This window comes from Mesocricetus auratus, unplaced genomic scaffold (assembly GCF_017639785.1).
Source record: "Mesocricetus auratus isolate SY011 unplaced genomic scaffold, BCM_Maur_2.0 Super-Scaffold_100022, whole genome shotgun sequence".
In the NCBI taxonomy this organism is placed as follows: Eukaryota; Metazoa; Chordata; class Mammalia; order Rodentia; family Cricetidae; genus Mesocricetus; species Mesocricetus auratus.
In genome coordinates this window covers 10,212,293-10,224,148 of record NW_024429203.1, presented here as the reverse complement: position 1 = coordinate 10,224,148, position 11,856 = coordinate 10,212,293, and the positions used below count along the sequence as shown (strand labels likewise).

Here is an 11,856-nt window from a genome sequence, read left to right as displayed (position 1 = left end):
TCTTCTCCTCCTGGTCCTCCCCAGTCAGGTTGCCCCCTCCTTCCCACACTCAAGGGTGGTAAAGAGAAGATCCAGGGTGGAAATGGCCTTCCTCATGTGCTTGTAGGTCCAGATGTGGACTGGTGTCCATGCTCTCTGAGCTGGGTTCCCAGGTTCTTTTTAAAAAATATATCTATATTTATTTATTTAATTTTTACTGCTCTCACTAGCACTGTCTAGCTTCCTGATGCAGTCACCACCCCACTCTCTCCACATCTGAGGCTCCTTTTGGGTGGAGAATTCCCAAACAGCTCTCTGGATGTCTCTTACTTAGTGTTTGCAGTTGCACCCAGGGAGACTTTCATTTTGGATCCTCCTGTGATGTGCCTGTTTTGCCCACAGGTGTCTCTTCATTGTGACAGCAAGGCCCTGCAAGCCACGCTCTCTCTTTTCCAGACTCTCTTCCAAATGCGGTTAGATATGACTTCCAAATTCTTAATCTTTGCCAACTTAAAGGATCATGTGACAAACTAGTGTTTCTCTGTAAGTCATCTCAGTTGGCTTGAGTAGTGGAGGACCTGCAATGGGTATGCAATAGCCTTTGTGGAGAATTCTGGCCCTTTGTTGTTGTGTCTTGGTGAGTTCCTAGTCATTTCTATGTCATTTGGAGGTAGGTGGCAGGCTGTCGAGAAAGTTATTGGCTTAGCACCTTTCTTTAAACAGCGGTCATTAGCAGCTTGGTAATAGGGCTTCCGCAGAAACGGAGAAATGGAAAACATCCTGCTACGTGAGTCATTTGAGGATGACTGTGGAGTCGATGCTGGCATCTCTCTAAATTCATTTGTAGAACCTCAGAGACACTGTTAAATGGAGGCCATCCTGGTTCAAAGGGGTCACAAAGATGAGTCCCTAAGCTAATGGCATGTCTGTATAAGAAGAGACAGGACGCCTTTAATCCCAGCACTCGGGAGGCAGAGGCAGGCGGATCTCTGTGAGTTCGAGGCCAGGCTAGACCGACAGCCTCCAAAACAGAGAAACCCTGTCTTGTAAAAACCAAAAAAAAAAAAAAAAGAAGAAGAGACAGGAGAGTTCTCCCTTTACCTCCCCCATCTCTCCTTTCTCCCCCGGCCTTCCTTGTTCATTGTATTTGAATCAAGAAAGAACATTATTACCCATAAGCTAAGCAGAGACCTGTTGCCAGAACCAAACTGCCAACATCTTGGGTATTCCAGCATCTTGGCTTTGGTTTAAACCAAGCAGACTGTGATATTGCATCGCTGCAGTCCAAACTCACTATGACAGCCACACTGCACTTTCTTGGACATGGTTTCTGAACTTGGTGTCTTGTGCTCACCCTCTTGGCCTTTCATAGCACATCGGACTCTGCTCACTTCCCAAGTGACTGGTTTATCATAAACTAGACTCACACCTTCCACAGAGTTTGTTTTCTGGCACGAGTGAAAGTTGGATACAGTCCATTAGTCCTTTGCTTTGGTTTTTCATAAAATATGAAATATGAGATGAATATGGAAAAAATGGGCTAGGTGTGTGAACCTACAGCCAGGCGTATTCTCTTAATAACAAGATGTGGAGGTATGCTTTTCTTTCCATCTAAGGTAGCATGCTAGGATTCAGGAAAATCAAAGACGATCTTGATACACGGTAACCATTTCATTTCAAGAATGGTCCTGAATATACTGTCCCAGGAAATCTGATGGGCATAGTAATTAGGACTCTTAGATTCTTGTCTCAGAGGCTGTGCTCCCGTGAGTGCTCCCTAAAAACACTGACGCCAGTGGCCATCATTGTCTCATCTTTCTATTTTACCCTTAATATGCATAAATATTTAATATTTATTCAGTGTGTGTATACAAGTGACATGTATATGTGTCACAATGCAAATAAGGAGATCAAAGGACAACTTTTGGAAGTTGGTTCTCTCCTCCCATCCTGTAGGTTCTGAAAATCAAGCTCAAGTCAGCAGACCTGGCAGCAAACACCACTACCTGCTGAGCCATCTTGCCAGGACTGCATAAACATAATACACACATCTATCCACCCATCCATCTATCCATCTATCCATACATACATACATACACACATGCATGCACACATACATACTTATATATATATATATATATATATATATCAGATATAGAACTCACACCTACAACCGTTTTAACGATATTCTCACATACTGCCTACTAAATGTTAGTGGAAAATTAAGAACTGTTTTTTGCAGAGGTACCTGATAGACAGCAACTTAACCAAGCATGTAACTATGACCGGTAGTAAGTTACAGTGGCAGTACACCAAGAAGGACATAACACCACTCTGAACAATTCTGACTTTTAAAAAATGCATATCTTCAACCTAACTTAAAGAAAACATCATGTTCAATTAGACCAGAGTTCTGTAATTAACGATCCATTCTTCAAAAATGTCAAAGTCACAAAAGGCAAAGAAAGCAAAGGACTAATCTCCCAGATTGAAGACAGAAACACAGCAACTGGATGCATTATGGAGCTTGCACGAGACAGGAATGAGTGGGGAAATAGTGAATCTGAAACAAGTGGTTGTTTCAATCACATCCCAGTTTTGATAATTTTACCAGGGTTTTATAAGCTGCTAACCTTTAAAAAAGGCAGAGAAAAGGGTTTATTTTTTAATAATTTTTCTTTACATCTATCACTATTTCAAACTAAATGTTTTCGAAAGTATGTATTTATGCAAGCATCTCATGTGGGCTACTTTCTGTTCTGGGGGCAGTGATGAACAGGACATGGAACGTGTCCTTGAAGGCTTGTTGTTAGGTTGACAGAAGGACAAATTAATACACACTGCTTGCTGTCACAGGACAGGTGCTTGTATGCAGTACAACTAGGAACACAAAATGGTAACACCTGGTCTGTCCTGGGAGCAAGCAGAATTCCAAGGGTTGGGAAGTGGTTACCCATAAAAAGAAAAGGCATTCAGAGGAGTGATTATGGGGAGCCAGTCAGGGAGGACAAGGGGCAGACTATGCAAAGGCAGAACCTGTTTTAAAAACATAAGCCCACCTCCTGCTGGGATGTGGGAAGAGGGCACGGATCAAGTGGTGAGTGTTGAAGGAACCATAAGCAGGAGCTGGTCCTCATAAATGCCTCTTTTATGGGCACTGGGGAAAGAGCCCTTCTGAAAGATGCCCAGAAATCCAAAGCACCTTTAGGATTCAGTACTAGCATGCTGGCTATTGGGCAACTAATCCATTAAAGTCACTATGCAGTGGGCAGTCTCCAGCTCTAGTCAGGGAGTCAGATTAACCAGAAGATGCTATGGAGGTCATCTAAATGAGAGAACAGTGTCCTGCATGGGCAAAAACCCATCAGATGGCTCAGCATCTTTGTGAAGCCCATTTCTGTCCTCACAAGGTGATATGTACACCTGTCACCACGGAACTTCATGCTAGATGTTTTACTTGTATTTGTTGACCCATTATGAGAACTGCATATGATGTGGGTGTCTGCCTTTGTATTTGCAGCTACCCAAGGCTCTCCAAAGCACAAGGGAGTTACAGAGCAGTAACTGATAGAGAAATCAGAGTCCAGGGATCTAGGGCTACTGAGCTCACCAAGACCACCTGAAATTATATCTGCTGGCTTGGTGATGTTGGAAAACTGCCAAGTACAAGATTCACACTGGCTATAGTTATTGCTCTATTACCGTGAAGAGACACCATGGTCAAGGTCTAACCTACAGAAGAAAGTGTTTATTGGAACTTACAGTTCCAGACGGTGAGTCCATGACCGTCATGGCAGGGAGCATGACAGTAGACAGGCAGACATAGTGCTGGAGCAGTAGCTGAGAACTTACATCTGTCTGACCCACAAGCATGAAGCAGAGAGCTAACTGGGAGTGGTATGAGCTTCTGAACCCTCAAAGCCCACCCCCAGTGACACACCTCCTCCAACAAAGCTACACCTCCTAATCATTTCTGAACAAGCATTTCCACAAAGCATTGCTGCTGGGGAACCAAACACTCAAATCTAGGAGCCTATGGGGACAATTCCCATTTAAGCCACCACATTCCATTCCCTGGCCCATATGGGCTTGTGTCCATATCATAATGCAAAATGTATTTAGTTCAACTTGAAAATATTTCTGTTTGGAGATGTTTTAAAAGTCCATAGTCTCTTTTGAGACTCAAAGCAATTTCAACTATAATTTCCTATAAAATAAAAATGCAAGGTACATTCTTCCATTGCAAAACAGAGGAAATGGGGCATAATGAGGAAATACAGAACCAAAGAAATACCATAACGCAGCAGAGCAAACTCCAAATTCTGTAACTCTATGTCTGATACCAAAGGGCTTCATAGCTCCATGCTTGCAACTTTGCTGGCTGTGAATCACTTCTTTCTCTTGGTCTGGTTCCACTTTTTGTAAGCAGTTCTTTCTAGCAGACATCCCACTACTCTGGCACCTTCAACATCCTGGGATCTAATGCAAATCAGACTTCACTTTCATATTTTCATGCAATGGTCTCTCCAGGCCTCCATGCAGGAACTCTACAAGCGTGGCCTCAACAGCTTTCCTTAAACTTGGAGAAAGATTCTACAAGCCCTTTACTTCTGTGTCCTTCATGACTCTAAAACCAGAACATAGGTGCTAATGATGCCAAGTTCTGTTGCCTGCTTGGGATGAAACCTCACCCCCACTCCTCAGATTATATCTGCATAGCTTGATTTATTGTTGCTTTTTTTAGGAACAGACAATCCCTTAGGCCTTTTATTTTCACAAACTACAAGTTTAGCTGGGTGAAGTTTAGCCAAGAGGGTACCACCCTCTTTATTCCATTTCTCCTTATCTCTCTCAGCAGAAACCATGGCTACAAAATTAAATTTTGTGGTGCTATGTTTTTTTCTCAGTCTGTTTGTTTTATGTTTCCTTTTGGCCGACTTGCTCTTTTTTGTTCTAGACCTGCATAAGAGTAGTCACTAACAACCATGCATCAGAGTCATTATTTAGCTATCTTAGAATCTCTTCCGCTAACAAAGTTTGCCCCAAACTCTTCAATTTAGCCTCAGACACATTCTTAGGACAAAGGCAAAAAGCAGTCACATTCCTTGCCAAAATATCACAAGAATAATCGCTAGCCCACTTGCTAATTATCCTCTGAACACTCTTGAGCTAGGCTTCCATAGGCCACATTGTTTTCTACACTACTGTCTTCCAAGCTCCTACTAGACTGTCCTGTTAAGCCCTGCTTACAACCATTCATAGTCTAAAGTCCCAAAGTCTTCCACACTCCTTAAAAAGCAAAAACAAAACAAACCCCCCCAGAATGGTCAGGCCTGTCACAGCAATAATCCACTCCCTGGCACCAACTTCTATCTCAGTAATTTTCCTACTGCCTTGAAGAGACACTATGACAAAAGCAACTTATAAAAGAAAGAATTTATTGGGACTTACAGTTCCAGAGGGTTAGAGTTTATGACCATCATGGCAGGGAGAGTGACAGCAAATGGGCAGGCACGGCACTAGAGCTGAGAGCATATGTCTGACCCACAGCCATGAGGCAGAGGGCTAACTGGGACGGCATGGGCTTTTAAAACCTCAAAGCCCACCCTCAGTGGCAAACCTCCTCCAACAAGGCCACACCTCCTAATCCTTCCCAAATAGTTCCACCAACTAGGGACCAAGCATTCAAATATATGAGCCTATAGGGGCCATTCTCATTCAAACCATAGCATCATAGAGAAAATGTGTCTCTTCTAGCTCTCAGATGTGGTCAGTCAGGCTATACACACACAAGGAATAGGGATCTATCATTCCTCTGGTACTTTTGCCACCTGGCTCAAGCTAGGCATGCATGGTTCAAGTCCAGTGAATTTTCCTTGCAGCTGAGTTGGGAGTCCATCCACACCTTTTCTTTATTTAGTTTCACTAACTCCTCTGCACCATGGGTCTCCAAATAAGGTGAGTTTTGAAATTCCTTCCACCCTCTTCTTTTATTGTCCCAGTTAAGTATTTCCTGAATGGTTTCTGACCATTGCTCATTCAGATTTGTGGCATAGTTATTCTTGTTCACACTCAGTTCTGTTTCATATTCATCTTAGATCCAGGCTCAACATATTTTGTAAGACGGTCTTTGATAATAAAGAGCGAAGGATGGGAATATTAAAAAACAATTAGATCTCAAGTTACATAATTTTAGGGATAAGTGTATAAACACTTTCTTGTCTTACCACCCCTCTAAGTTCAGGAATAAATATTCTGATAGCTCTTGATTCTGGGTATGTGTCCTTATGTCCTACCTCCCCTCAGCTCCACAAAATACCTTTTTCCTTCTGATCATTTTAACTTCTCCCAGACTACACTGTTCTTTCCATTGCTGACACTTCTGATGTTCTGTAGCAAATCTATTGTGTTGTCCATTGTATATACAGTTGTACAGTACTGTGTACTGATCCTAAGTCCTCCCTCAAGTCAAGCTCTCACTCAATAGAACAACAGTCTAAGGCCTCTGTTTCTTTTAATTAAGGTGTCTGGCATGGCTTCCAGCACTCTGCCTGTACTGGCTTGTAGAAGAAAACATCATTTCAACAGAACTATCTAAATCCCAATTTAGGGAAATCGTTTCATTCCCCAAGCCTGGAACCAGTTGCAGGTCATCTGAGTCTTATGAACTACAGTAACAAATTCTTATCAGTTTGGGTTGATGAGTGAGAAGCTGGACACTCTCCTCCACAAAGCCCAATAATAACAACATTTCTGCTTGAGTTCATTTGGGAACAACCCACTTCTAAAGAGAATGATGCCCCAAGGAGCATTTTGATTCTAACAATGGGGGTATTTGTCATCTATAGACACAACCATTCTTGTGTTATCAGATATTTCAAGCTATTTGAACAATATCTCTATGCGGGGTGATTGTAATGATTTATTAGGCCAGTCACTTAAATGATACAATTTTATATGAACACAATACAATAGTATACAAGATTCTGAGCCATTCTTTGGCAATTAAAGGCATTTATTTTAACCCAAATAACAGATATTCCAGAGCAGAACTTTAGAAGTAGCTAAAATACTTTGTGTAGGAAGCCCCCACTATCTAAGCATTGTTGTTTCGAGTATAGGTGATACAATCCTCCAGAATTTTCTATCAAGTCCAAGCAGATTGAAATGACATTTGTAATATTCTTTTAACTTTCTTTGTTCCTTTGTTTATCCAACTATATAATCAGCATACTTGGGGACTAAATATTCAAACATGATTATGTGATAAACTCTGTTTTTAAGGAGTTTAGAGTGTACTGGGAAGCAATGCATGCTACTGCTATTTTTGTGGAAAGTACCATGGGAACATAGATACAAGAACATGTTCTGCTTCCAGATTCACAGAGAACTCTGTGGAGGAGATTGAAGCGAAGATGACAACTTTGCCAACAGATCAGGTAAAGGATGAAGCATCACAAGTAGGCATTTGGTTTGACTAGGACTGAGTGATTTTAGGGAATCCAAGAGTTTCACTGTCCCAGGAAAACCAAGATAGACTATTACCCTGGAAAGGGAGAAACACATGCTAACATTGAGAATCAATTGGTTCTCACCATTTTTATAATAATGGCATGCTTTATACCAGGGGTGTCCAATCTTTTGACTCCTCTGGGCTACATTGGATAAAGAAATATTATCTTAGGCCACATATTAAATATCTGAACCCTAATGATGATGAGCAAAACCGATATATTTTTGTGTATTAGGGTATCTACTGCTGTGATCAAACACCATGACCAAAAAGTAAGGTAGGAGGAAAGGGTTTATTCAGCTCACACTTAACATACTGCGCTTTATCATTGAAGGATGTTGGGACAGGAACTCAAACAGGGCAGTAACCTGGAGGCAGAAGCTGATGAAGAGACCACGGAGGGGTGCTGCTTACTGGTTTGCTACCCCTGGCTTGCTCAGTCTGTGTTCCTATAGAACGCAGGACCACCAGCCCATGGATAGAAGCACCTACAGTGGGATGGGTCCTCCCCCATCAATCACTAATTAAGAAAATGTCTCTGTGACCAGGCAAGGCATCCAGTGGTTTGACTGGAACACCAACCCAGCCACAAAACCTTCAACCCACAACTTGTCCTGCCTGCAAGATATGCTGGAGAAATTTTGACTCAGAGCTTGTGGGAGTGGCCAACCAGTGACTGACTTGAGGCCCATACCACGAGAGGGAGCCCATGCCTAACACTGTCTGGATGACTAGGAACCAGAAGCTGAATGGCCCAGAGACCTAGCGTAGATCCAAACATGGATGGATATGTGTGTGTGTGTGTGTGTGTGTGTGTGTGTGTGTGTGTGTGTATCGATGAAATTATTCCTAATGTTATTCTGCTATACTCATAGATTGGTGTTGGTACCTAGCCCAATCTTCCATCAAAGAGGCTTCCTCCAGAAGCTGATGGGAGCAGATGCAGAGATCCATACCCAAACATTAGGCAGAGCTCAGGGAACCCTGCAAGATAAGGGGAGAGGGGAGGAAAGATTGTAGGAGCCAGGAGGTCCAGGACATCAGGAGAACATGACCACAGAATCAACAAAGCGGGGCTCATAAGGACTCACAGAGACTGAAGTGACAATCACAGAGCCTGCATGGGTGTGTGCTAGGTCCTCTGCACTTATGTTGTGGTTGTTTAGCTTAGGGGTTTTGTGGGAATCCTAAGAGGGGGATTGGAGATGTCTCTGACTCTTTTGCCTGCTCTTGGTACCCTTTTCTTCCTACTGGGTTGCCACTTCCAGCCTTGATATGAATGAGGGTTTATGCTTAGTCTCATTGTGTCTTGTTATGCTGTGTTCAGTTGCTATCCCTGGGAGGTCTGCTCTTTTCTGAAGGGAAATGGAGGAGCATTGGGTCTGGGGGAGAGAAGGGTGGGGTGCTGAGAGGAGTGGAGGGCAGGAAGGATGTGATTGTAACGTATTTTATGGGGGAAGAATAGATAAAAAGAAAAAAGGAAGAAGGGAAAAAAAGAAAAAAATGTCTTGTGGCTGGATCTTATGGAAGCATCTTCTCAACCAAGGTTCCCTCCTTTCAGATAACTCTAGTTTGTGTGTCGAGCTGACATAAGTCTAGCCAGCAGTTTGTATATAATTGCATCTGATACTAAGCAGGGCTCATAGGGACTCACCGAGACTAAAGTGGCAATCGCGGAGCCTGCATGGGTCTGTACTAGGTCCTCTGCATATTTTTAGGTCCTATTTTTATAGTACTTCATTCTTGAAAATAGTTGCTCACAAATGTAGGTGCTACCAAGTGGTGTGAATGTGAAGAAAGGGATGTTGGTCTCAGGAAAGACAGGGCCTAGAATAGTCTAGCAAAGAGATGTGATCAAAATGTCCTCCAAGCTAAATATTAGACTGCAGCACTATGTTTTCCATTTGAAAATTGGCAGGTAACATTAAGCACCTGAAAATGGAGCCTTGGAGAGGTGATTCAGTGCTTAGGAATGCTTGCTGCTTTTATGGAGAACTGGAGCATGGTTCTTACCACCATTGTTTGCAGGCTCAAAACTGCCTGTAACTCTAGATACAGAGGATCAAATGCTCTCTTCTGGACTCAGTGATATCTTCATGCATGTTTGGATATACATAGAGATAACATAAATAAAAATAAGACAAATATTTTAAAGAAGAAATAGAATAAAAAGTCCACCAAAATATTGTTTATTTTTCTAGAAATCTTGAGACCTTTTCATATGTATATGTCATATACACAATTCTATATACTGTAGTTTTGATTTAGTCCTAGCACCCGCATAACAGATCACAATGATTTTTAACTCCAGCAATAGGGGAGGGATCCCATGGCCCTCTTCCAGCTTCTGCAAGCATAAGACACACATGTGGTGCAGACATAAATGGAGGCAAAACACCCATGCACACACACAAAGATAAATAAATAAAGTCTCAAAAAATTTAGTAACTATAGCACAGGACTTAAGAGAGTTTCAAAGGCTAGGAGTAATATATATATATATATATATATATTATTGCTCCCATACACACTGTGTATATATATATATACATACACAATATATATATATATATATATATATTTGCTCCCATACACTAGAGCAGAGGCTGTGAATTCATATTTCTAATTGGGTGGGAGGTCCGCTTAGTCTTATACTAAGGAGCCAGTCGGTGAATTCTGCTCTCTATCAGAATCAGGCAGAACTTGGTGTCCTTATCATTTCTGTTCCTCTCAAGATGCTTGTAGACAGTCACTGCTGTCTTAATCAAATGGTAGAGATCCTCAAGGAGACCAAGGCCTCTGAACTTAGAATCCTCAAGGTTTTATTATCAGCCACAAAACAGACCCATGAGTCCCTCAGGATTGCACCTCTTTGGGAGGGAGTCAGGCCTTTCTTGGCCAGTTTGAAAATCTGACCCTTCAGCTTGTCAAATGTCAATTTCAGCCATGAGGGGACTTTATGTCTGTAGGGCAGTGCTGGCTGGGACAGGCCCTTCCCGGAAGCAGACATGTGACCCACGGTGGCAGAGGTCTGACAGCAAAGATAGTGAGATCTGTTTGCAGACTTACATCAAATTGAAGCGCTGGGCTGTATATTCTCTGTTTAAAGGACTGTTTTTAACCAGTGTGTCAAAATCCATAAATTTGAGCTTGCTCTGCCTCATTTGGAAAGATGCTATGATTTGACACATTGTATTGATAAGTTGATTTGCACCCTGAAGGTGAAATTTAGCTCATTGAAATGAGAAGTTAAATTCATTGACAATGTTAATCTATAAGCCAGTTTTCATCATCAAGTTCTGGCATGCATTTTGTCTATGATACCATAAAGAACTTGGTAACCTGTCACATTACCATTTCATAATCATAAAATATTTTTTCATAAAATCATTTCACATTTGTTCTCGATTTGGCCATCTTACCTCTGACAAATAAATGATGTCGTCATAGTTAGCATCACCACTTCTCAGGAATTTCTGGAATGGGTGATAATTTAATCCCCTAGTACCTATCATGTTCACAGTCTTAATGATGATTTGCATGGCATTACCATCTCTAATGCCTTTGGGCATACATTACCTTGACATACTATGGAGCAGTAACTGATGGAATGAGAGTCGGGCATCAGCTGCATCATCTATTAATCTCACAAGTGCACCTCCTTTACCACTGTGATGGCTATTCCTGGTTATCAACTTGATACAACTGAATTATTCCCTCTATCAGATTGGCCTATGAGCATATATGTAGGGCATTCTTTGATTGATAATTGGTATAGTAGGGTATATCCCACTATGGGTATGTGCTCCTGGGTTGTATAAAAAAGCAGGCTGAACAAAAGCAAAAGCAAGCCAGTAATCAGCACTCCTCCATGGCCCCCTATTTCAGTTCCTGTCGCTAGTTTCCTGCTTGAGTACCTGCCCTGATGAACAGTGATACGGAAGTGTAAGCCAAATAAACCCTTTTTCCCTTCAAGTTGGTTTTGGTCAGTGTTTTTCACATTAATCCAATGATCATTAGCAGGGTACTACTGGCAACTCTAAATATCAGATATGTTGACAACGGACAAGTAAAATCACTTTAAGTTTTCATATCTATCCCTTGATTTAGCTGTATCTTTTAATGTCCCTAAGAAGCTGTTTCTTCAATGACATTATATTTGTAATGAATATGTCTAATAAAAGTGTCAGGTTGGGCTATATTTGTAGCATCAGTGCTCTTATCTATTATCCAATGCACGCAATCTAAAAATATCAGCCCAACTCTCCAAACTTCTTTGGATAGATCTCCTAATCATTTCAGTTTGCCTCAATGCCATCTAGAGAAACTCTCCCCCTTTAAGGATGTATTCTATCTGTCACACC

General features: G+C 41.7%; 1 pseudogene; it reads right to left on the bottom strand.

The window, feature by feature from the left end:
* Positions 1-7,597: 7,597 nt before the first annotated feature.
* Positions 7,598-11,034, bottom strand: LOC110342520 (annotated as a pseudogene).
* Between the last annotated feature and the right edge of the window lie 822 nt (positions 11,035-11,856).